This window comes from Podarcis muralis, chromosome 6, assembly GCF_964188315.1.
Source record: "Podarcis muralis chromosome 6, rPodMur119.hap1.1, whole genome shotgun sequence".
Taxonomy (NCBI): Eukaryota; Metazoa; Chordata; class Lepidosauria; order Squamata; family Lacertidae; genus Podarcis; species Podarcis muralis.
The window spans coordinates 13,856,775-13,882,884 of record NC_135660.1 but is presented as its reverse complement, the minus strand read 5'-3'; the positions used below and the strand labels follow the sequence as shown (position 1 = coordinate 13,882,884).

General features: G+C 45.4%; 1 protein-coding gene across 8 annotated transcripts in view; it reads left to right on the top strand.

Moving 5' to 3' along the window:
* LOC114597992 (neuroligin-1) overlaps window positions 1–26,110 on the top strand; it is a 625,400-nt gene that overhangs the window by 123,824 nt on the left and 475,466 nt on the right. For 3 of the 8 annotated variants that reach the window (XM_077929769.1, XM_077929765.1, XM_077929762.1), the window contains exon 1: window positions 12,587–13,152. The exons of 1 other annotated variant lie outside the window; for it this stretch is intronic. The gene's annotated coding sequence lies outside the window, so the exon portion shown is untranslated. Of the gene's footprint in view, window positions 1–12,586; window positions 13,153–13,520; window positions 13,605–26,110 lie in introns of those variants that run through there. 4 more of the 8 variants (XM_077929768.1, XM_077929767.1, XM_077929766.1 and 1 more) reach the window with 2 other exon arrangements.

The window sequence follows — 26,110 nt, the reverse complement described above, 5'->3', positions numbered from 1 at the left end:
ATTGTCGGGGGTGAGGGAAATGACTGCTTGAAAAGTGCCCCTTATAGGTGCCGTAATATGGCCATATTAGACGTGGAACAATATGGTTCCACAGGGCTGGCCGCCGAGCGAATTACATCCTTCCATGTTGCTTTAGAACCACACAGCTGCCTTCCAGCTTCTTCTGCACAAAAGAAGAAGTTGCAAACGCTACAAACTTTGCTCGGTTTAATAAGATGACTGGTGAACTACTTCATTTGTATGGATACAGGGGGAGAAAGAATTATACTTGGCATGCCAGTATATGTAGCAAAATTCTGATGACCACATCTCTTAGGAAGTTAGGAAGCTGCAGTGTACTGATAGACATTGAAACATCCAACATTGTATTATCTACACCAGGGTTTCCATAGCTTGGATCTCCATCAGTTTTTGGACTACAGTTCCCATCAGCCCTGACCACTCGTCTTGCTAGCTAGGGATGATGCAAGGTAGTCTGAAATATACTCAGAGTCGAGTGTGGATTTCATGCTCTTTATTCAGCTCAAAGTAGTGAGGAATGAAAGTTTCCCCAAAATATCTGCTTTATATACATTATTTACACAATGGGCCGCACGTGATTGGCTAATTCTGGGATTCTCCTGTGGGCCAATCAGGTTGCGGATTCACTTCCACCTGGAGCTGGATTGGGTGGCTCCTGCGGACCAGTCATACTGCTGCATTGTTCTAGGACCAATCAGACTGCTGCATTCTGGACCCTATTGTTCTAGGACCAATCAGACTGATGCATTCTGAATCCTATTGTTCTAGGACCAATCAGACTGCTGCCTTTTGGATCCTATTCAACTCAGTACATAACATAGTCCAAAACCAGCTGGAGGCCAAGTTTGGGAAATGCTTTTCTACACTGACAAAAAGCAGCTGAAAGATAGAACTTTCCCCCAGCCCTGCTTAGAGATGCTGGAGATTTTATAAAACATGTACTCTGCTACTGAGCCACAAACCAGTAGTGGTCAGTGGGGAAGGTTGGCAGTGCTTACCTGTCTTCCCATCACTGGTGTCTCTAAGGTTGACCAGGAGAGGGTGAGGCGGCAGCAAGGTTGGTGCAGTGCACACACACTGGCAGAGCCATTCTGGTGCTCCTGGCATTGCATTTGCACCATGCCAACCTCCCTGAAGTATGTGTGTGTCTCACGGTATGGGGGGACAACTTCAAGAGCACCATTTCACTCATGGGTTCCATGTTAGCAACCCCTGAGGCACAATTGCTACTAAGCTGCCCTACAAACTTAAGAGACAAGGATGCAAATTTTATATAACAACGTTGGACCATTTGTTCAGCTTCACTCATTCTGGAATATACCCACGATGGCAGGCAAGCTTATGAGAGAGGGTCAATAGGTTCCTCACCGAAGACCAACAGATTCCAATCAAGGCAGAGAGATTGGAAGTGAAACCAGGTTCCTCCTGCCAAGTCAGATTAGACAGACGTTTTAAAATGGGTATGTGAGCTATTTTCTCAGTGCAGAGAGGGTGAGGGCCAAATGGTTTGCATAAGCTTAAACTCACCCAACAAGTGAAGACTGTGAAATGCTCTCTCCTTGGCAGGAGGAGCAACAAAGTGGGAATGATTGAAACGATAAAATAGAATCATCTATTTCTGTGCAATGTTCACATTTTAAAAAAAATGCAATCTGAATTATTAACTATGTGGTATACATTCCAGCAGCATTTACCACCCTGCCCAAATATTTTCATATGATGCCTTTTGCCAGTCAATAGTGATGATATTAAAACGGGTTTAAGGGTCATGGCTGCTTACTGTCAGGTGTGCGTGCAGGAGCCAGGCCCTGTGACCAGGACTGGGGCCTTCCTAAGCTTGTTCTGAAGAGGCAAGGTGCGGCTGCACAGGTGAGGCTGAATGGTAACTCACAGCACCTGGTGGCAAGAGCTGGGAAGGGATATAAGGTCAGCATTTTCCCTTCAGCTCTTTGCCACAGCAACACATTCCCTGCCTTGCTGTGTTTGGTTCCTTGACTCCTTGCTCCTCGGACCCCTGCCTTCATGACTCCTTGCTTCTTGACCCTTGGACCCTTGGCTTCTTGACTCCCAGCTCTCTGACCCTCGGACTCTTGGCTTCCCGACTCCTGGCTTCTGGACTCTTGTTTCTGCTCCCCCCCGCCATCTTGCCCCCAGTCCTGACGTCCCCAGCCTGGACTTCGATCGCCCATGAACTGGACCATGACACTTACCTTCTAAAGGGACCCTGGGAAATGATGGTTTGGTGGGAGAACTTGCAGAGAACTTGGTTAGGGCTACTTTGCAACCTTGCAGGATTCTCATTACATCCAGGAAGGAAACTTATGCCAGTTATTCCAAGTTAGAGTCATAATGCAGACATAATGGATGGCTTTGAAAGTGGATTGGACAAATTAGTGGAGGATTAGGCTTTCAATGGCTACTTGTGACAATGACTGGGGATCGCAGGTGGAGAGAGTGTCGCTGTGCTTATGCCCTGCTTGTAGGCTTCCCATGGGCATATGGTTGCCCGCTTTGGAAACACGAGTCTGGACTAAGATGGACCTTTGGTCTGATCCAGCTGAGCCCTTCGTAGGTCATTGTGTTCTTATTCTGCCTGTGACTGCAAAATGCGGCTGGTAAGAAAATATAGCAAAGTGTATTTACATAATACGTCTGTGGAAGTGAAGTTGCTAAGAAGGGATGATGAAGGGTTTGTTATGCAACAACTCGTGAACTTTTGAATATGATTCAGTCCTTCTAAATAAAGTACCAGGCAGACTATTCTATTGAACATAACAGATTGGGTACTACCAAAATGCCCACTAAAGTGTGGAAATGTGTGTGTTCATTGTTAAACTTACTTACCTTGGAGTAAGCCACTGATTTCAAGTAGTAGACCTACAGAAGGCATAGAATTTACAGTTGCTCCTAAATGTATAGAATTGCATCCTCAGTGACCACTGACTTGGACTCGCGATTCTTTGCTCTGAGGTCTTCACACTTTCAGTTTGTTGGTTGATATGTGTATACATAGGTCTGATATCAGGCTGGGGATTTGTACAATAGTGGCTAAGGTCACAGAACCACCGATGTCTCGGGATGCTTGATGAATTCATTCTTTGGGAATTCCATTATAAACCCACCCAATCCTACCTTCTGGACAGACTGGTGTGTAATTCTCCACTAGATTTTGCACTTCCTATTTCAGCCCAGGGAAAAGTATTGAAATTGATTATGTGCCAAAAATATCATCTCACATATCACCCCCCTTTCCCAGCCATTCTCTATCATTGAATGAGAGAAGTGGGGTATACTGGAGTTAAGCCTGCCCCTCCCAAATCCAGATTCTGATATGAGAGGCAATTGTTGTCCCATTTCAACTGTGCACCAATTGAAGCCTGTTCCCTGCCTCCTGTATTCCTATAGAACTTTGGAACTATGGTAATCAAAGCAACTGTCCTGTATCAGACCCATGTATCCAAAGGCATATCTATTCTTAAATCTGTTATTTGGTTGTGTTAGAGGACTCACCTGCACCATGTGTTTAAAGCAGTCTCATACCACTTTAAACAGTCATGGCTTTAAAAATCCTGGGAACCATAGTATGTTAAGGGTTCTTCTGGGAATTGTTAAAAGGCTGCCCTGTTCCCCTCAAGTAGCAGCAGTTCCCAGAGTGGTTTAAAAATCAATTCCTCCTCCTAAAGAGCTCTCAGAATGGCAGCTGTGAGAGGAGCTCTGCACCATCAATGAAGTATAGTTCCCAGGATTCTTTGGGAGAAACCATTACTTTTTAATGTGGTATGGTTCTGCTTTAAATGTATAGTTCAGCTGCAAACTCAGTGATAGAGTCTTGAAAACTTAAAGGAACAATATCTTGTATGTGGAATGTTGCTGTTTGAACTATGCGTTACTAGATAATGGGACTTCTTATAGCACCCTCTCTATGGAACTCCCAACCTACAATGGTTTAGTTCAGATGCTGGTTGAAACCATTCCTGTTTTTCCTGGCTTTTGCGTCTTTGTAAGAATTTCAGCCAACTGACTGGTTTGTTTTCTGTATTCACAATTCACATGTTTGTGTGGTCTCTTTCTTCTTTTTCTGCACTAGTCTCTCCCCCCCCCCCCAATCTCTATTATATTAGTGGGTTTTAATTGTATTTAATTGTAATTATATTGGTGGGTTTTAATTATTGGCGGTTCGAATCCCCGCAATGGGGTGAGCTCCCGTTGCTCAGTCCCTGCTCCTGCCAACTTTGCAGTTCAAAAGCACATTAGAGTGCAAGTAGATAAATAGGTAACCGCTCCGGCGGGAAGGTAAACGGTGTTTCTGTGCACTGCTCTGGTTCACCAGAAGCGGCTTAGTCATGCTGGCCACATGACCCAGAAGCTGTACGCCGGCTCCCTTGGCCAATAAAGCGAGACGAGCACCGCAATCCAGAGTCGGCCACGACTGGACCTATTGGTCAGGGGTCCCCTTTACCCCAAATTGTATTTGTTAACTGGACATTTTATGGGATTGTAACATTCTGTTTTGTAAAACTGCTCTGAGATCTTTGTAAATGTAGAATGGCATAAAATAAGAAAAGGGAACATCTGTGCATGGCTCCGAGTGTGCAGAACTTCCGTGGCACATCTGCATAAGTGAGGAAGACATAGAGGGGTGGTGCCTAAGCATGTGTTGCATCCAGCTATTCTAAATAATAAGGTTTGGCCAATTGAACCAAGGTTAAAACTCCATGCTGTTGCGACGTTCACCACGCTGTACAGGCTCATTTCCCTGTATAGTGCAGTGTCGGTCAGTAACCATGGGACATACCCAGGTCTTCTGGAATATTTGGAACTACAGCATAAAAACCCTACCTGACAATTAATACAAGCCAAGTGCTAAGCAGCTTATTGATGTTGTATAGCTGACTCTTCCTGTAAAAATCATCTCCGCTTCCAAGGCAATTTATTACTCAGACATGTGATATTTACACATCTTTCGAATTCCAAGAATCAAAAAGGCTTTCCAAAATTAAACTTCAGTACATGCCCTCCTTGGGGGTTTTTTAGTGTGTGTGTTTTTTAAAGTTAATTCCAAGCCTTACAGAGACTATATACTAAGATGGTTACCTGAAATGCCCCCCTGACACAAATCAGGATAGACCCATTGTCACCAGAACATAAGATAGGAAGCCATAGCAGGAGCTCTTCAGAGATTCAGACATTCCTAGTCCTACATGGAGATGGTCGGATTGAACCAGTGATGCTCTACCAATGAGCCACAACCTGTGATGCTCTACCAATGAGCCACAGCCGCTCCCCAATGGAAGAACTAGAAAAGTTGCAAAAAAGGGAGCAAGCCAAATTACTAAGTACTTGTGGGGGAGAAGGCCTTCCATACAAAAAAAAAAGATTAAAATTGTTGGGGCTTTTTATTGTGGAAAGCAAAAATAACCTGCGGTAGACACGTCTAATCAGAAGCAAGTCCCACAGAGTTCAATGGGATTCCATTCCAAGTGTGTACAGGATTGCTGCCTAAGGGGCAACAGGAAGTTGACAATGTTGTGAATGATGTAGAGAAAGTGGGCAGGAAGACACTTGTATCCCTTGTGTGTAGCACTCAAATTTGGTGGTGGTGTTTGTGTGTTACCCAATGAAACCAAGAGCTATTCTAAAAGGGGGAGTTTGCATGACCTGCCCCCACTGCCCACATGTCGAAAGAACATTCATGGTGGAAAAGAACTGGTGCATGCACATAGCGCCCCTTTGGACATCTATTGAAGGTGTCACATGGGGGCGGCAAATGGGAGGTGTGGCTCATACAAGCCTATGCCGCCTCCTTGCGTTTTTTTGGCTGGTAGAAGCTATTGTGTAAACCCCTTTTTACAAGTTTAGAATGAAGTGGTTGAGTGTAGAGGGTTGTCTGCAGTGTTAGTTCTACTTGGAGTAGACCCATTGACATGAATGAGTATGCCTAACTTTGATCCATTAATTTCAGTGGGTCTGATCTGAATACAACTAACATTGGATCCAACCCAGGGTTCTTGAGGTGTACCCCCATCAAGCTGCAAGTGTGGGGAGATGGTTGCATTTTTTAATATGCCCAACCATAAACTCCCTGCATTTAACGAAACTAGAACTCCAGGGAGAGAGGTTCCATTTAGCCCTCTCTCTGATGTATAAAGGGACATGGGTGGCACTGTGGGTTAAACCACAGAGCCTAGGGCTTGCCAATCAGAAGGTCGGTGGTTCGAATCCCTGCAACGGGGTGAGCTCCCTTTGTTCGGTGCCAGCTCCTAGCAGTTTGAAAGCACGTCAAAGTACAAGTAGATAAATAGGTACTGCTCCAGCAGGAAGGTAAACGGCATTTCTGTGCGCTGCTCTGGTTTGTCAGAAGCGGCTTAGTCATGCTGGCCACATGACCCGGAAGCTGTACGCCGGCTAATGGTCAGGGGTCCCTTTACCTTTACCTGATGTATAACTTGCTACACACAGGCCACTTTTTACATGGGAGAGCCATTAAAGAACAGAACCCTCAGCTTTTAGTTTGAAGTTTTGAAGCCTAGAGTTCTACCATCTTGATGTGCATTATGTGCAGAGTGGCGCTCACTTGCCTTAGATTCAGGACAAACGAACGGAAACAGCTTGCATGACTCCGAATTGTGACTGAACTGCAAGATGTGTTGAGGACCACCAGCTTAGTGGGCTTTTAACATCTGAAGACAAATTCAAAGCCACAGACTATTAACCATGGCAGCTAAATGGAACTGCCATGTAAACAGTAGCAAGACAGCAGATGGTGGATGAGCAGCAAAGCCAGAGTACTTTTCATCCCACGCTACTTGTGAGTTTCCTAAGATGTTGGACCAGATGCCTCATGGCCTCGTCCAGGTAATAAGATTGTCCCTGCATGAGAGCTTACAATTTTAAGGACATGATATAAAAGGGAAAGGGGGTTGAGAAAGGAGGAGCTGGGTAGGGGGAGAAGCAAACTCAGGCACTAGTTCTCACTTCCAAAGTTCTTATAAGTGTGGTGGCAGGAAGATCACTCCCAACAGCTGCTTCATCTTCAGCAAGCGGATGATGTCCCCCTTGCCATGTTGTTCTTCCTGGGAGACAGAGTGGGACAGTCTTCCTATAACTCTTAAAACCAGATGCAAAGAACCCCACTAGGATAAATAAACTTTTTACTTCTAGCTTGTTCTAAGTATGCACTGGACTTAAAATTGTTTGTTTATTGGCCACTGTGTTATTTCTTGGATTATGGAACAAAGCTAGAAACTGTTGTAAGATAGCAAGAAATATTTTATTGCCTTTGATTACAAGAGACCTCCGCTATGATTAATCTTATGGTTTGTGCCTCTGCACCCCCTTTTTGTGGCTGGCCACACCCCTTCACTCTTCCTTGTGCCTTGCAGTGTAGCCTTGTACTCACAGTCACAGCACATTCGGACATCTATTGCAACCATGAGGACTAGAAAGCTAGTTTAAATTGAATTAAGAGGTGGCTCTCAGGCACTGCACAAGAGCCAGGCTGCATGGGCAAAACACTGTCTCAGAGGGAGGTTCCCCACAGCTATTAAAAATATTGTGCATGTGCTTAACACGACAGCTATTTCCAGGTGAGGAAATCCATTTGCAATTTACAGAGAGACAAATCTACTTCTGAGTCTCCAAGCTGTTTGTGCACTTCCATTGTCTGCTCCTGAAAACACCTTTGTGACCTCCCCTCCATTGCCTGGTATACCGTATTGAGATCAACAAATGGAACCCAGTTAATCTTGTCATGGTCTGATTATTACCAGCTTGTGGTGACACAAAGGCAGGGTTTTCCACTGGTGGCTCCAGTGTTGTGGAATGTCCTCCCTGCTGATATCAGAGAGAGTTTCCATCTGTGTTGGTGTTCTGCCGACTTTCAGAGATGCACCCTTTTACACTGACATTTCGTTCATCTCTTGACCTGGGCCTCCTGTATTAATTTCTGTGTGTTTCAATGGGATTGTTTTATTTCATATTTTAATTATGGGTGTTTATATATTGGTGCTTAGGATTGTTTTATTGTCTATTTTAATGGTGGATTTTCATATTTTAAGGTTTGGGCCACTGGATTTTAATGTTTTGACATTAAGCGGTTTACGGATTAATAAATAATAACACAGTTTCCATTGTGAAGTCAAATGGACTGGAAGTTTGTGTGTGTGTGTGTGTGTTGTTCATGCACGCACACACATTTGTGTGTGTGTGTGGTGGGTGTTCATGTATCTTTGTTTTTTAAAAATATTTTTTATTAAATATTTTCTTAGTTTACAAAAGTATGTGCATTGCCTATTTTTTTCAGGTTGTGTTTTCTACGGATCAATAACATTTGTTGTGAGGTGTATCTTTATTTCTGCAAATGGTTCATTAACATTACAAGGTTATTTGCATAAACCAGTTTGGTACTGCATCTTTAACTGAAACTTATTAAATTTAAAATACATGCAGGGCACTGCGATTGCAATATCTCAGGGAAGCTAGACAAACTTTGCACAGAATTATGTTGTCATTGCTGCAAACATTAATCTGTGCTGGCCTGCCACAGAATCTTAAGAGCAAAAAGGGTTTTTATCAAATTTCCTGGCACCTTTAGACCTTGCCTAGGGCTCTGCACACACTGGACTTGCCGATGCATTCAGAATGCTTGGCTGAATGTTGAAGTCGAGACAGTTTGGTCAAAAAGTCTGCATCGTAATGTGAGCATGATTTGTGGCCGACATCCCCCATTTACACAAACTCACTCCTAGAATAGCTACTTTTAACCACATTTATTGACTGCGTGGTGTAGACGACTTTGAAAATGGATGAGTTCATGGAGGATAGCTCTGTCAACAGCTGTTAGCCAAAACGGTGAAATGGAACCTCTCTTTTCAGATGCAATATCTCTCTGCATAGGGACGCGGGTGGCAATGTGGTCTAAAGCACAGAGCCTAGGACGTGCTGATCAGAAGGTCAGCGGTTCGAATCCCCGCGATGGGGTGAGCTCCCGTTGCTCGGTCCCAGCTCCTGCCAACCTGGCAGTTCGAAAGCACGTCAAAGTACAAGTAGCTAAATAGGTACCGCTCCAGCGGGAAGGTAAACAGCGTTTTCGTGCGCTGCTCTGGTTTGCCAGAAGCGGCTTAGTCATGCTGGCCACATGACCCGGAAGCTGTACACCAGCTCCCTCGGCCAATAAAGCGAGATGAGCGCCGCAACCCCAAAGTCGTCCACGACTGGACCTAATGGTCATGGGTCCCTTTACCTTTATATCTCTGCATTCCAGGTGCTAGGAGCAAATCAGTGAGGATTGTTGCCGTCATGGACATTGCTGGGAGGAGTTTGTTGATTGGTCCTTGGTCTGATCCAATGGGGCAGATTTGTTGTTAACCCTGAAGTTCATTTCACCACATTCTTAGGCTTTGTGTGCACTATACACTTAAAGCACATGACTTTCCCTCCAAAAGAATCATGGGAACTGTAGTTCATCCCTCACAGAGCTGCAGTCCCCAGTCTCCTTAGCAAACTACACTCCTATCCTCATTTATCTGGGCATTGGCCCCACTAAATTAAGTGGGACTTACTACTGAGTAGACCTGCATACCATAGTGCCACAAGATTACTTTAATTGTTTAATGTATCTAATCATAGAATTGTAGAGTTGGACAAAAGCAACAAACTTCTTCTTAAAAGCAAAAACCTCTGACTTGCTGTTTTGAACCAGAGGGCATGAACATATAGTTCAATGCAAAAAAATCCCCAAACCAAAAATCCTGTCATGAAATACTTTGTATGCAATATAATAGGATTTATTTCATACATATTAAAATATAGCATTCATGTTTGCATAATTACATGCCTAGTGATTATAGGGAGAACACTTCTCCCTGTCTGTTTCTTGGAGAAAATAACCCAGTGTTCTTTCAGGCTGATCCTATCGGTCCTTCTGTGAGTGCTGGCAGGATTGTAGGCAGGTTGGGCCACGGAAGGCACTTCCACTTAGAGAGCCAGTGTGGTGTAGTGGTTAAGAGTGGTAGTCACATAATCTGGGTAACCGGGTTCGTGTCTCTGCTCCTCCACATGCAGCTGCTGGGTGACCTTGGGCCAGTCACACTTCTTTGAAGTCTCTCAGCCCCACTCACCTCACAGAGTGTTTGTTGTGGGGGAGGAAGGGAAAGGAGATTGTTAGCCGTTTTGAGACTCCTGAAGGGGAGTGAAAGGCGGGATATCAAATCCAAACTCTTCTTCTTCTTCTTCCATGGTCACTGTTTTTTTGAGGTGGGATTTGATTGCATAACAGCAATTAAAATGAATTTGGCATACTTGTGCAAGAAGCCCACTTCCCAAAACAAACTACCTTCCACTGACTTTTTGAAATCAGGAAAGTGATGGGGAGATGCACCAGAAAGTGTGGGGTAATGATTGCTTGACACAACATCATGTAACTTCCCTGCAAACTAATTGGAATGAATATTAATAGCAGATGTTGCATATAACCTCCCTGCAAACTTTGTGCAAGCAAATCACGATAAGTGCTGAATAAGCAGCTCACCTGGAAGCGACCTGAGAGAATGTGTCTGTGTACTTGGAAGAGATCTTGAGGGTTGCAGAAGTAAGGACAACAGCAAAACTTTAAAATGCCAACCTGACCCCAGGAAACAGCCCCATAAGAACTGAGCATTTTTTCATGAAGATCAAATATAGAGGGGATGGTTAGGGATGGGCAGAAGACATGGGTACCAGCTCCCTGGGGCCCTTGGTGCCTGAGCACCCACAAAATTCCCCATGAAGGGGCTGGGCACCCACAAATTTTGGTGCCAGGGCCATGCATGCTTCATGGCATCCAGGGCCCTGTGCATCCACAGTTGCACACCTGGCAGAAGAGGAATGGTACCTGTGCGCTTCACAACTGAAACAATACATATGATAATCTAAACCACTTGTTGTCAACTGGGCAGATCTAAGATGAGTTGCAATAGCAGTGCCACCATATGCATAAACGCTGACAGATTAAGAAATGGGTCTCTAGATGATGTTTGGGTTCCAGCTCTAAAAATGTTGAAGACTGCTGGTCTAAGGGAAAGTCCTTACCTTGGTTTAATGTGGAATGTGACCTCCTTGCTCCGCCTTTAATACCCCCTCATCCTTGCAATATTCTTCCCCAGCTATGGCTGCTTCCTCCCACTTTCTCCTCCCTAAATACAGAGATACCCCAGGCAATTGATGTAGCTCTCTTAAGTCTGTTAGTTAGATAGGCTTAAGTTGTGTGTATGAGGTAGAGACTGGGAGCAAGAAGCAGGCTGGGCAGTTGAGAGACAGAGCCGTGTCTGATTTCTGCTAGGATCCAAGGCTGCGGCTATGGGGACAGCATGACCTCCTTGGGGTATTGATGCTGTGAGCCCCTCTGTCGTATGCTCAGGTTGTATATATGTGTAAATAAACCATATATCATAAAGACACCACAGTCTCTGCTGTCCCTCATTCAGAGGAAAGCAAACCTTGGGGAAGCACCTGGAATCTCACACCACTCTGAGATTAGGAGCCAAATCCTAGGGGCCAAGGTCCCTTTGGCCCCCCCAATAAAATATTTGAGGGGGCTGGGCCCCTCCAAAGTTGATGGGCATTGTCATTCAAAGGGTGTGCATGCACCATGTCGTGTGATCAGTCATGCGGGGCAGGCCTTGCCTTCCGCCCCCAATAGTTTATTCAAGCTGGGTGGCATGTGACAATATAGAATACGGGACAGCATTTTGAGGAGGACGTCGTCATGTGGACATTGAGTTAAACTTGCTTGCTTGAGCAGCACCGAGCTTCCCATAAACTGTTGGGCGACCCAAGTTTCACCTGCCACCCATAATGCCTTGCAACGTTTTGCGATCGTACTAACACATGTTAGTTGCCGCATGTGGATTGTTCCATCCTGCCTGATAGATTCAACAGACTTGAAGTGGTAGAGTTTTCCTTTCTCTGCCTTTGGGGGTGTTACATCTCTGGACACTCTGCTTTGCAAAAAAAACCAGCAACCCCACAAACAAAAACTTCACACACAGGGGTGGCGAAGGTGGCAACAGCATGCCACGGACAAGGCTACGGTGAACCTTCAGCCTTGTGCAGAACGTACAAAACTGCTTCTTCCTCGCAGGTTTGCAGCCTTTGAATTCGCCTCTTCGGCACAGCATTGCAATATTCTTAGCTGTAGATTCACACAGAGGCAAGAGTGCATTTCTCGTCCTTCCCCGGTGCTAATAAAGTTTATCCTTCTATTCGGAGGCATGGTTAATTAACAAGGCAGAATGGCCGTTTTACAGAGACTCCTCTAGCAGATGACTGCCGCGAGAAAAAAAAGAAGAAAAGAAGAAAGCAAGCGAGGAAGGGGGGGGGGGGCGGAGAGAGAAGAGGAAGGGGGGGGGGAGTGGGATGGCTTGTTGTTCGGCTCTTGGCCACTAGGGGTACCTTTGTACCATTTTTCATCTAGCAGCAATTTGGAGTTGAAACCTATAATAGGGGAAAAACCAAGGTTCTCGGCATTCCCCCCCCCCCTTTCTTTTAGCGAGCAGCGCATCCAGAATCTCCCCCCTCCTGGAAAAAAAACCCTTTAAAAAAACACACACACCCCACACTACACACATACAAACACAGCCTCCTCTTCAGTCTCCGTGTGCTGTGAAATCACACACAACTGGACATCAAGCAAAGGAGATTCATCTGGAGGGCAATTTCAAATCGAGATAAATCTATTGGATTAGTAGGATTATCTGATTGCAGCCGAAAAGAAGTAACGTTTGATCATTTCTAGTTCTTGCCTGATGGTCGGATTTAAATGGAGGTGGCGGCGGCTTGGTACAGATGCTTCACGCCGATGAATTCCGGATGGGATTTCTCCTTCTCCTTCTCCTTCTCCTTATCCTCCTCCCTCCTTCTTTCTCGCAGTCTTGGGCAGAGGAGAGCAAGAGGGGGGGAAATTATATAAATCGATACAATTTGGAAGTGTCCAGCGGATGATTTAAGGACCTCGGGGTTACAGCTGATTAAAAGAGGATAACGCCCGGGATCCAAACAGTGAATTACGGTTTTAGCAGCGGACTTGCGGTTTGATTTTTCTTTTTTTTCTTTTTTAAGCCAACAAACAAAACAAAACAAGGCTTATTGGAATTGGTAAATAGTTTGATTTCCTTTTCATTTTTTAAACGACAGAATGCTTAAACCACCCCCTTTCCCCGATAGATAGATAATCGCTCCTTGCAATTATCTGGACACTGTCAGGAATGTTGGCGCGGGGGGGGGGGGGATCGGTTAGTTCTTGTTTCCTCGGAGGGGGGGATTTCATAGTTTTAAGATCAAGGACGGTGGGATGGGTGGCTTTTGTGGAGTGGGTGGGTGGGTGGAAGATCTGGTTTCTCCGAGCTGGACGGCAATGGGTGGTGGTGGTGAGACTGGGGTGTATTTTGTGTATGTATTGGGGGTGGGGTGGGGGTGCGCAGAATGGCCAGCGCTTGTGACTTGCAAAACATCGCCGGTGCGCGGAGGGGAGAGGAGAGAGAGGAGGGTGGCGGCGGCGGCGGCAAGCGGAGGCAGAAGTGCACTCGGATCTCCCGCAACTTTGCATTGTGAGACAATCCAGGCTTTAGGTTTTTTTGTTTGGTTTTGTTGCTGTTGCCCGGGCGCGCTGGTCTGCGTGGCTCGGGGAGGGTGGTGGTGAAGATGTCTCCCTGTGTGCGTGTGATCTCTGGCGTGCGTGTAACTGACACGAGTGTGTGTGTGTGCGCGCGCGCGTGTGTGTATGTGACGGCCAGCAGCGGCATTGAGGGGTTCTCTCTCCCTGGATCTTCCTCCGCTCTGTTGCTGTTCAGAGAAAATCTCTCTTTCTCTTGGCGGGCTGGGTTCTTCCGAGACGAGGCGCACGCTTCCCGGAGGCAGGGGATGCGATGCCGAGCTGGGTCTGGCGGGCAGCTCCTTCTGCCTGCTCCGGGCCTCTTTTTTCTTTTTTTGTCATTGTTACCTTCCCTCGGTTGCAGATGCAGCGAAACTTTGCAGCCGGTGAGACGGGGCTGCAGCCTGGCTGTTCGCTGTTGATGGCGAGGAGGAAAATGACCGCCGTTAGCAAGAGAAAGAGATATAGGACTTCTGTAGTGCAAGGATGGGGGGCGGTGTGTGTATAGGAAATAAAGATTGCAACACACAAACACACACACACTTCTCTCTTTCTCTCTCCCTCCCCCTTGGCAATAAAGGCCTGGGCTTCCCGAGCGGCTTGCGCGGCCCCCAGAAACGCCTCCCTCCTTTGTCCCATAGGAGTGAATGGCAGCGCTGCAGTTCCGTGCAAGGGAAACTCGACGGGGGCACTCGGGGACACCACGGTGGTGGCGATGGTGGGGCGGCCAAAGCTGCCGCGGATTGCCCCAGCCCCTGAAGAACCAGCGCCGCCTCTTTGCATAGCTCCGCCCCTTCATCTGCATAGGCTCCTCCCCCATCCTTCTGTCTCTTGGTGTCCCTGCGATGGGACGTCTAAGCAAAGCCTGTCAGTCAAAGTCTCCTCCTGCCCCCGCTGGCGTTGTCTTGTAGACACCAGGAGAGCCAGCGGTGTCTCCGTGATGCTCGGAATCTCATGCAATGTTCCATAAGGGAGGAGAGGGAGGATGGGTGCTCCTAGACGGATGCTCCAGTAGGTAGCCAGGGCCAAAGGACTGGGAAGGGGGTTCAGTGGGATGGTGGGAGAGGAAATGGGAGGGAAGGCAACCAGGTCTTACTAGGAAGGGACCAGGTGCAATTAGGGTGCCACTGGGGAGGTAGGTGAGGAATGGGCATAGGTGAAGAAAGGAAGGGAGAACTGCCTGGAGATTGCGGTGGAAGCACGTCGGAATGGCACTTGAAGGGTGAGGAGGTGAAATTAGGGAAGGGTAGAGCATTTGCTGTGCAGGAGGAATGCCCTGGGTTCAATCCCCAGCGTCTTCAAGGCAGGAGGGAACTGGGCAGTGTCCCTGCCTGGAATCCTGTCATGCAGTGTAGGCAGTTTTGAGCTTGATGGACAAGTCATGTGGCTCAGGATTAGGCTGCGCTGGAGAGGGAACTGACCACTCCACAGAGCCAAGGAGTATATGGGCAGTTTACAAAGGGGCCTTTGAGGAATGCTATAATCGAGATAATATGGGGCAGGGTAGTGGAATAGGAATTACATTGCTAGCACCTGAAGTGATCCTTTTCTGCCTCCGTCCCCATCTGCTTCCAAACCAATGAGGTTGACCTGGATGTGATGAGTTCGAAAGGACTCAATATGGAATTGCAGTTTATTTACTGGTGTGCATGGCTTTTGATTTTTTATTTTAATGTTGTGGACAGATGAGGTTGAGAATTGCAAAGCTTGGAAACCTTTGAAAATCTATACAGACCAAGGAGGGAAATGTACATAGGGGCATAGAGGTGCTGTAATCCCTTCCTCTTGGAATTTAATGCCGAGTAAACAGGGATAGGCTGTGAGGCTATCCTTTGACACTTTGGATTGAATCCCTTTAAAGCCCATGGCACTAACTTCTGAGAAAACAGCCACGGGATGGGCTGCGTGACAACAGGAGCGGAATTTGGTTTGCGTGCTCGTAAATAGCACTGAATCCAGCCTTTGCAACCTTAATCTCAGTCTTACAGGAGATGAGGGGGAAATAAACGTCTGTGAATATATTTCTCTTAAGGTTATGCGAGACCACTGGCATTTTCATTTTCATGTTGGCTGATTCAAAATCTTCTCTTTTTAAACATTCGTTTGCTCCTGAAATGTGAGTGTTTAGGGGTAGTTTATTTCTTTTTCCAGCGGAGATTGTACCAGAACTTCATATTTGCTTAGCTGAAGGAAAATCAATTTTCGGCAGGTTTAATTAAAATTAGTCAGATTACTTAATATTAATTGACTTTTAATTAAAGCTAGACGTTACCTTGGAATCTGCAGAAAGGGCATTCTCTCAAATCATTTTAAGGGTGCATGTGGCTGCACAGCAATTAAGTTAAAATAATATATTTATTTAAGCAGCTTGGAATCTAACTGGCAATCTGCTTGCTTCACCTTTTGGTTCTTCTTTGACTCTTATTAAGGATATACTATTTTAGCAGTCTTTTTTTAAAAAAGTATTTTAGTAAAAGGCTGGCTTCCTTAAGGTTTGAGAATGCTATCTTTAACAATGCAGACACCAGCTCAATGTCATGCCTCTTTATGGTTGCCCTTAGCATCAGATAGGATGCCTAAGATCCACTGGAGATCCATTGCAAAGTTGAGATTAAACAGCTGGCTGTTTATTTTTTTTGGGGGGGGGATAGGCAGTGCCATTCTGTTCATTATTTTTTTTTAAAAAAAAATATTTTGCATTTATACAGCTGCCTGTTCCCTGTAAATAAGCATAGGTAATTCACACTAGAAAACATTTATTCATGAACAGATTGAAAACCACATTTCAAGCCTTTTGAACATCTGGCTTCTTGATTATTGTAGCTAGCTTGGTCAACAGAATGCAGCGTTGGACCTGGTTTCCGGAGAAAGGTCTGAGAACAACAACCCTAGTTCATAGCACCATAGATCATGGAGCCCAAGAAAGTAAAATCTCTCACTGCCTCCATTTCTTCCCCTTCTATTTGCCAGGAGGTGATGGGACCAGTGGCCATGATCTTCGTTTTTTTTTTGATGTTGAGCTTCAGTTTTATTCGGGCCCAAGGGCTGGCAACTTACCACCTTTCAATCTCTGAGAGGAACACTTATGAGAGTTCTCATAAAGGTTTCTTTTCCCTTTTTCTATTCTCACGTCAAGCAAAAAAACAACAACCCAAAAACTACCATTATTTTGGAGCTGTGTTTATGCCTCTGTGCAGTGGCTAAGTGTTTGGACGCACAGGTCTGCAGATACAGGAAAGACCTCTGGATGAGACTTTGGAGAGTCATTGCCAGTCAGATTGGACAGTGCTGGGCTGAATGGACCAATGGGCTGAGTCAACGCGAGGCATATCCTTATACAACTGAGGGCCAAAAGAGGTGTGACAACGGAGATCGGTGACCCAGGTCTTGCCATGTTTGTCTTCATTTAACTGTGGATTGAGGGCTCTGCATTTGATCGGAGGAACAGAGCAGTGGCAGGAGAAGCCCCTTCCCAAACTTACATTCTTTCCTTGGATATTAAAGAGAGCAGGAGAAAATCGCAACCATGACTTCCTGATTCCAAAGGGAACTTAGGGAGATGTCTCACACCAAGTCAGGCCACTGGTCCATCTAGCTCAGCACTGACTACAGAGACTGGCAGCAGTGTTCGAAATTAGCAGGTGCTAGGCATATTTTTGCAAGGGTGGCGCTGTGGGTTAAACCACAGAGCCTAGGACTTGCTGATCAGAAGGTTGGCGGTTCGATTCCCGCGATGGGGTGAGCTCCCGTTGCTCGGTCCCAGCTCCTGCCAACCTAGCTGTTTGAAAGCACGTCAAAGTGCAAGTAGATAAATAGGTATCGCTCCAGCGGGAAGGTAAACGGCGTTTCCGTATGCTGCTCTGATTTGCCAGAAGCGGCTTAGTCATGCTGGCCACATGACCCAGAAGCTGTACGCCAGCTCCCTCAGCCAATAAAGCAAAGATGAGCACTGCAACCCCAGAGTTGGCCACGATTGGACCTAATGGTCAGGGGTCCCTTTACCTTTAGGCGTATTTTGCACCTGGGTTTCAACCACTTTGTGACCAAGTGAAGATGCCCGGTGCCCCGATGGTGCCTGGTGTCTCCACCATCTGGGGATCATTGGATGTGGACTGTTTTCACACACTGATGCCTCACCCTGTAGACTTTTATCCGTTGTATTTTATCTGCACAATAGGAATGAATTTCTGGAACCAAAATGCGTTTTCTGTGTCGCCTGAGCAGGAGCAGTGGAACAACATTGTAGTTGATTGTTGTAGCTTAGTGTTCACTTCCCACCCCGACTGCCCTGCTCACAGTTGTGAAGAATATTCCTATGTTATGAATGGTCCATGTCAACATTAAGAAAATGAGGTCAGTACAGGCCAACATACATGTGGGCTGTCCCTGGATTGAGTGGCTTTTCTTCTTTAAGTTCTCAAAGCTCTTAACCTAGCTCAGGGACAAGGTTGTCATCTGAACTAGCCAGATGTTTAAGTGAGAATTAATCACAGTCAGTCCATCATTTGCAAACTAAGACTTTAGAGCCGTCTTGCCACAAAATGGCAACTAGACATTCCGTTTTGGCGACTGCAACTTTCATTTAAAGAGCCATTTGGTGCCTAGCTTATATACCTTGAGTTTCTAACACTGGGCAGCAGCTCCCCAGGGTTTCGGGCAGAACTCTGTCATTTCCAATCCTATCAGGAGATGTCAAGGACCTTTCGCATTCACAGTGCCAGATGAGCATATTTTTGCTTCACTCTCCCACCCATGATTTCCCCTTCTCCTTCCTCAAGAACTCCCTTCAGGATATACCACCTCTCACCACCCTGAGTTCACCCAGTCAACATTGTCTAGCTCCACATTTTGCTCTCTCTCTGTGTGATGACTGAGTGATGTAGGAAGGGCATTCTGCATGCCAGGGGCACCGACTTGTCCCGCACATTGAGGGACCCAGGCAGCGTGTGATGCCACATGCCTGACAGTGGCTGGGGATAGGGAGTGTGATCTTCACCCTTCATGCGTCCTGCCCCCACCCAGTGCACGAGCGCTTGCCCAGTGGTGGTGGGTGAGTTACTGGAAATAACATACAAAAATGCTGTATATTTTTTTTGGGGGGGGGGAGAATTGCTTTGTCAAAATGTGTACATTAGGCAAAACTGCATGTGTGCAAAACTGTGTGTTAGGGGGAGAATTCACACTAAAATGCTGCTGAACGTTCATCGGTTTTTTAAAAAAATAAATAAATCACAAAATTAATGTAGAAATGTAGAGAGGAATGGAAATATAAGAAACTGGGAGAATCCAAAATTGACAGATTCTCTACAGCCCAAACATGAAAATAATTAGTGCCTGTGCTTCATTTTCGTGCTGGTGGGTGCTCAGAATTTCAAGGAAGTCAGCAGCAGTTACTGTCCGATGCCTGTTTTTACTCCCAGACTGCTTGCCCACCCATCACCTAAGTTATCCAGGAAACCAGGAAAACTTCCTTGCCTCGTCTCTTCTGCTATAGTTCTTAGATGGGGACTGTTCAGAAGCCTGGCTCAAATGATCCTATTTAATGTGTGCCAGTCAACATGGCGAATGAGCTGACCTTATAGCTCCAAGGCTCCCTTATTTTTCACTATTATTTGCTTGCACAGATAACATCAACAGGCTCCCTTGAAGGCCATGAATTCCACACAAAACAGTCTCATTGCTAGAGATAAGCAAATAAAGCCTGTGCTGTGTTAAAAGAACATAGAAGGGATATGGCCATTGTTTGCAGGTCATAACACCTATTTGTTTGCTATTGCAATGAACGGTAACATTCTATTTGGTATGTAACTTACTATTTTTTTATATACAAAAATGTTGTTATGATTAATATGACATGCAGTACAAGGAGCAGCCTTATTTAAATGCAAATCAACTGATTAATTGGCTAAACTTTGCAGCCCCAGTTAAAATGATCTGGTGGACTTTCCCCCATTCCTATGATACTGAGCTATAGCTGGGATAAAATCATTATATAACATAGCATGGAGGAGAATCACATGCAAGTTTTCGATGTGGTTAGACCACTGTGTGCATAGACTTTCTCTATGTTCTGGAATTCTAATTTTATAATTATTATTATTAATAATGATGATGATGATTTATACCTCAGCCACTCTGCGTGGCTTCCAACACATATTAAAGGTAAAGGTAAAGGGACCCCTGACCATTATGTCTAGTTGCGGATGACTCTGGGGTTGCGGCGCTCATCTCGCTTTATTGGCCGAGGGAGCCGGCGTACAGCTTCCGGGTCACGTGGCCAGCATGACTAAGCTGCTTCTGGCGAACCAGAGCAGCACACGGAAATGCCGTTTACCTTCCCACCAGCGCGGTACCTATTTATCTACTTGCACACATTAAAACATAATAAAATATCAAATATTAAAATCTCCCTGATGCAGGGCTGCCTTCAGATGTCTTCTAAAAATTGTATTGTTAAGGCCTCTTATAGTTGTTTTAACTGCGAGTCTTTTAGTTCTTATGCTCTTACAGTTGTTTTAACTGTGTGTCTTTGTTTTTAGTTTTTATCTGTTTTAATTATCAGTTTTTTATCCATCCATTATCCGTGTTTAATCTTGTATTTTATCCAGATGTTTTATCCTATGCCTGTTTCCTTGTCCTCATTTGCTCTAACAATTATCTGTTAAGAAAATACTAACTGCTATTTTATCTATATGCTTTTTTAATCCTGGTCTGAGACCGTAATAAAGTTCATTGTGTGAGACATTGCTATCCTAGGCATTGTGAGATGGGGGGTGAGAAAGATGTGGGGAGGGAGAAGTGCAAGAAAGAAGGTGGGGCAATATTTTTCCTTCTTTTGCATAGTGTATGTGTGGGGGTTTTGTGTTAGTGTCACATGGATAGGTTCTTCATCTATTCATTCATCAGTTTTCATTGGTGGTGAGAGAGATTGGAGTTCCCAGGGCATGTTTGTTTGCATTCAGTTGATTGCAGAGAGTTGTGTTTGTGTGTGTATGAGGAGTGTGTGTGTTGTTGGGTCAAATCAGCCATATTGATTTGTATACTCTCGGGGGTGGGGTTATGTTGTTGTCTTGTTGGGCAATGTATGTAATAAAGGGGAGCCACACCGGGGTGAAGGCATCCTCCTTTATTTGTCCCCATGCTAATTTCAAATTGCTGGTTAGTTTTTTCTAGTAGGGTTGTTTCCCATACTGTTTTGTACCAGTGGTCCATTTTCACTCCTGACAGATCTTTCTAGTGTCTAGCTATGACACTCCTAGCTGCCAAGAGTATGTGACTTATGAGTTCTTTGTAGTGTGAGTGTGCATTGTTGTCTTGGAAAGCATTTAATAGGGCCAGTTCTAGACTGGCTTCTAATCCCTGTTTGATATTTCATAGATTTCTTCTAAGACTGATGTCAAAAAGCATTGAATTTGGGGGCGTTCCCACCACATGTGGATGTATGTGCCTGCAGAGGTGCAAGATCTCCAGCACTTAGGTGAGGTTCCTGGGTGTACACTGAAAGTGAAGTTGTGGTTGTTTTGTCCCTTTCACACACATGCATACCACACAAGTATCCAAGAAAAGTGGGGTTTTTTTGGGGGGGGGGGAAGAATCATGGTGCGAAATCGCAGCAACCGAAATGGCTGCTGTGCTGTCGCAATAAAAAACAGGAAGATGGTGTTGGGGAAGATGGCATCCTGGATTTTTGCCTCAACGTGTTGGAGGGTGTGCACGTGGTTTCTCAGATATTTAGAGAACAGAGTTCATACTTAAACTGGGGCTCTGGATCCTGATCCACCAGCCAGTACTGTTGTATAGATAACCTTCGCTGAAAGGCATGGAACTTCTGCAATACTAGTGCCTAGTTCCTATTTTGTGCCATACTCAACAAACTACCAAGCCTGGTAGAAAATGGAACAGATCCAATGGGTGAACGCTATTTCACACTCATGTCCTGCTCGTGGGGCTTCCTATATGATTTGGCGGGCTACTGTGGGAGCAGAATACTAGACCGGATAGACCTTTGGTCTGATCCAGCAGGATTCTTCTTATGTTCTTAAAAATAATAATAATTCTGGAATGTAAATCATATGCAGAAACTGACCAGAAAAAGAAAGGATGAATTATGGGGGTGATTGCATTAAGTGCGCTTGAATGGAGGAATACACTTCGGACCTGTTTGGGATGCCTAACTCAAACAAAGAGTTCTAGTTACGGGCAGAATTAAATGGAGAGAGGAGAAGGAGGCCTGGTTGACGCTCTCTAAGGATGTGCTGTGATAATGCTGTATCCAGTGTCTCAAACAAACTTGAAGGGATGGGAGATGTGTTGCCTTTGGATTATTTGACTGGAAGTAGACCGGATATCTCAGAGGGGCTGATTTTGAAGACTGGAATGAGGCCACAAAGTAGACAGGGGAAGGAAGATAGCGCTACAGGATGATGGTTCTAATTTTGTTTGGACCAATTTGCATATTTCATAACCACTGACTCACCAGCAGGCAAAGCCGTGGCATTGTTAGACCTGAGTGTTATGGCGGGGGTGGGGTGGGGTGGGGTGGGGGAGATACATAGGAACGAGCAGTACTTAAGAGATGATGCTTGTTGATTATTATTTTAAAGCGGCATTATTTCCTTTATTCATAGGCAGTGAATAGTTACTGTTAATGATGTGAAATTGTCCAACTTCATTTGAGCAATTTGTTAGCTGCTCCTATTGATTGTGTTTTGTTGGACGCATAAAAAAACACTGGATAAAAAGGGGAGGATCTGTATTGTGTGGTGAGTCATTGAAACTACGGCAATAGATAATAATGGATTCATTAGTGAAATACTACGGGTGAAGATCCTTTAAAAAAGAGCAAATAAAAGCTCCAGAAATGCAATTTAATTTCTGCTGGTAAACAGTATCGTGCTCCATTATTTAACGCTGTAACAATTCATACAGCCACACAACAATTCATGCTAAAGGAAAGTACAATAATAAAATGAAAGGATTAGATACGGAAAGAGTGTTGGCAAAGTTGATGCAGCCTTAAATCAAGTCAACATGCTGTACTTGTACACATGTGGCAAAGAAGCACAGTGATTCCTTTTTCATAAGAGGAGGAGAAACGTGCAATTTCACCCAATTCTCTAGCAGATTTGCCTAGAAAGAGGGAAAAGAAGTTAGTGGGTAGAGAGAAATGCTGTGATATTTCTAAGGAGATATAGGCTTGCACACATGTAAACAGGTTTGGATGCATGGATAGGTTGCTGGAAAGGAACCCATGAACATAAACCAGAAGTCCGCATAGCTATCTAAGCCTTTCTTAGCCTCCTAATTTTGCACATTCCAGAACAATATGCAAACCGAAACACAAGAGATCCTTTGAAATTTGTACTTCTCCAAATTTTGTGGTGTGGTTTTCCAGCCAAATAACGTTTGCCAAATATTAGTGAGTGGAAATTGTGCATGAAAATGAATGTATTAATGAGAATAGCACACAACTATGCAATATATTAAGGAAAATTGCTTGCAAAACTATGTACACCAGTCAGCACTGCATACAAAATTGTGTTTATTAGGAGAAATGAACTCTGGTGAATTTTCAATATTTATTTTTTTTAAAAAAAGATTCACCAGTTTTTGCAGAAATGTGGAGAACTGAACTTAAGATGGGAGAAACGGGAAACTTGGAGAACCAAAATGGTCAGATGCTTCCATCTCTAGCAGTGAGACTTGCTTCTAAGTAGATATTCCTAGGGTTATGCAGTGAGTGAGGATACAGTCTGGGTTATCTTACTTGGAAAGAAATGCAATTTGGATGTGACTTCAAATTCACATCCCAGCAGCATTCCCAGGTTACTTGTCCCATGTTGACAGCTTATTCTTATGGCGCTAGGACTGGACCGGGGCCAGAGAGTGCATTGGTGCAAGAAACTTCAACAACCACAGCAAATCGAAAGGCCTTCCCACAGCTTTCATAACAAGCAGCAGGTCTAAATCCCCTTCAACGGCGAGTGTGAAATTGCTGGTATTGAGAAGAAATCAGGTTGACTTTTTTCCCCAGTGACTCAGCTCTGCATTTTGCACCTGCCTTTGAAGATCTACATGTTTTCCCAACACACTCAGCTTTTCATAATTAGTGACTTAATAGCTAATGCTGTGTTGTGCATCCAAGCTTCAGGCAGCCCTTGGAAGGTGTGGCTGTCTAAGAAGGGAAAACCACACACACACACACACACACACACACACACACACACACACACCATGTGTTTCTATTGGAGGGGCGTTCATAATAACAGAAATGAATAAAAATTCAGTGCAGCCAGCCATTGTACCACTATCTCTGCAGAGAACCCCACACTCAGCTAGCAGTGCTGCATGCATTTTACTCTTGTCTGGAAATAATTTACCAAGTCAAAGCGAGGAAAGGCCGTAGTTCAATGGAAGAGCATGAGGAGGTCCCTGGTCCATCTCCAGGTAAGGCTCAGAAGGAACCCTGTCTGCTACCCTGGAGGGCCTCTGCCAGTCAGGATAGGCCAAGGTTATGGAACTTATGGCCCTCCAGATATTGCTGAACTACAGCTGCTACAGCTCCCAGCATCCCCGGGCAATGGCCATGCTAGGTGGAGCTCATGGGAGTTGTAGTGCAACAATGCCTTGAGGGAGACAGGTTCCTCACCCCTGGTGTAGACAAGCCAAGCTGCATGTTCAAGTGACCCGGCAGCCTTCTGTGTTCCTTATGCATTTGACCATTGAAGACCTAGTCTACTAGATCAGAGGGACTTTTAGTTTGATCCAGCTAGGTAAAGGTAAAGGGACCCCTGACCATTAGGTCCAGTCGTGACCGACTCTGGGGTTGCGGCGCTCATCTCGCTTTATTAGCTAAGGGAGCCGGCATTTGTCCGCAGACAGCTTCCGGGTCATGTGGCCAGCATGACTAAGCCGCTTCTGGCGAACCAGAGCAGCGCAGGGAAATGCCGTTTATCATCCCGCCGGAGCGGTACCTATTTATCTACTTGCACTTTGACGTGCTTTTGAACTGCTAGGTTGGCAGGAGCAGAGACCAAGCAACAGGAGCTCACCCCGTCGCGGGGATTCAAACCGCCGACCTTCTGATTGGCAAGCCCTAGGCTCTGTGATTTAACCCACAGTGCCACCCGCGTCCCAACACTCTGTGAGGTGAGTGGGTCTGAGAGACTTCAAAGAAGTGTGACTAGCCCGAGGTCACCCAGCAGCTGCATGTGAAGGAGTGGAGACGCGAACCCGGTTCACCAGAATACGAGTCTACCGCTCTTAACCACTACACCACAATGGCTCTCTTGATCCAGCTAGGGAATGATTATTTGGAGATGGCAGGTACACAACAGGTGGGTAAAACTAAGGCTGGGGGGGGGGACTGGATGAGTGTGACTCTCTTGGGTTCCATCTCCCTGAGGGTTCATCAGTACTTTTATTCAAGAGATGGGCTTGCAAGCAGAAGGCCCCAGGTCTAGTCCTTGGCATCTCTAGGAAGGACTGCAAAATATGGTACTCTTGTGTGAAAACGGAGGACCACTATCTGTCAGGGTAGACGAGATTGAACTGCATGGCCTGACTCAGTAGAGAAGCAGCTTCTTTGAGTCTCCACCTCAAACAAATTTGTTTCTGTGTTATCAACTCACCTATTAGTAAGATGTCCCCTCCTCTTTCTGTTATTAGGTTATAGACAAAGTTGTGTTTTTCCAAACCTATAATCAAAGAATGACTTGAATTCAGCTCCTACGGCTTTCTGACTCACCCAGCTGAGTCTTTCTTCTGCTAATTTTACGTGGGTGGGCTTTGCTTTACTTTCATTTGTGGTCTTTCTAAAGTGACTCTGCTCCTCCAGCCAGCGCTATTTAAATCTTCACTGCCGCTTTGCAGGAGGTGATGATCACCACCATCTGTGTATTTCTTTCAAGTGCTCAGAGTGCTCCCCGCGCATTATCCCGTTACAATCCTCACAGCAACCCTGTAAGGTAGGCCAATGTCATCATCCCCTTTTATTTCCAATGTTCAGCTGGTGAGTGGCATGGCTGAACGTTGCAAGAGTGAGGTATCAGCAGGCTTGGGGGAGCCCCAAGGTTGGCAGAAGCAAAAAACATAGTTAGAACCCCCCCTTAAAAAAACAACAAAAACCTTGATGAGAACTGAGTGTGCTGGACCCTTGAACACCAGCACAAGAATCTTCTGAACGTTGGAAGATTAAGGACAGGAAAAAAGAAAGGACTTCTTCATGCAGCACATAGTTAAGTTACAGAACTTGTTCTTATCTCCCTCTTCTGCTAACACATCACTTGGAGCCAGCGTGGTGTAGTGGTTAAGAGGGTGGACTCGTAATCTGGTGAACTGGGTTCGCGGCCCGGCTCCTCCACATGCAGCTGCTGGGTTAGTCACCTTGGGCTAGTCACACTTCTCTGAAGTCTCTCAGCCTCACCCTCCTCACAGAGTGTTTGTTGTGGGGGAGGAAAGGAA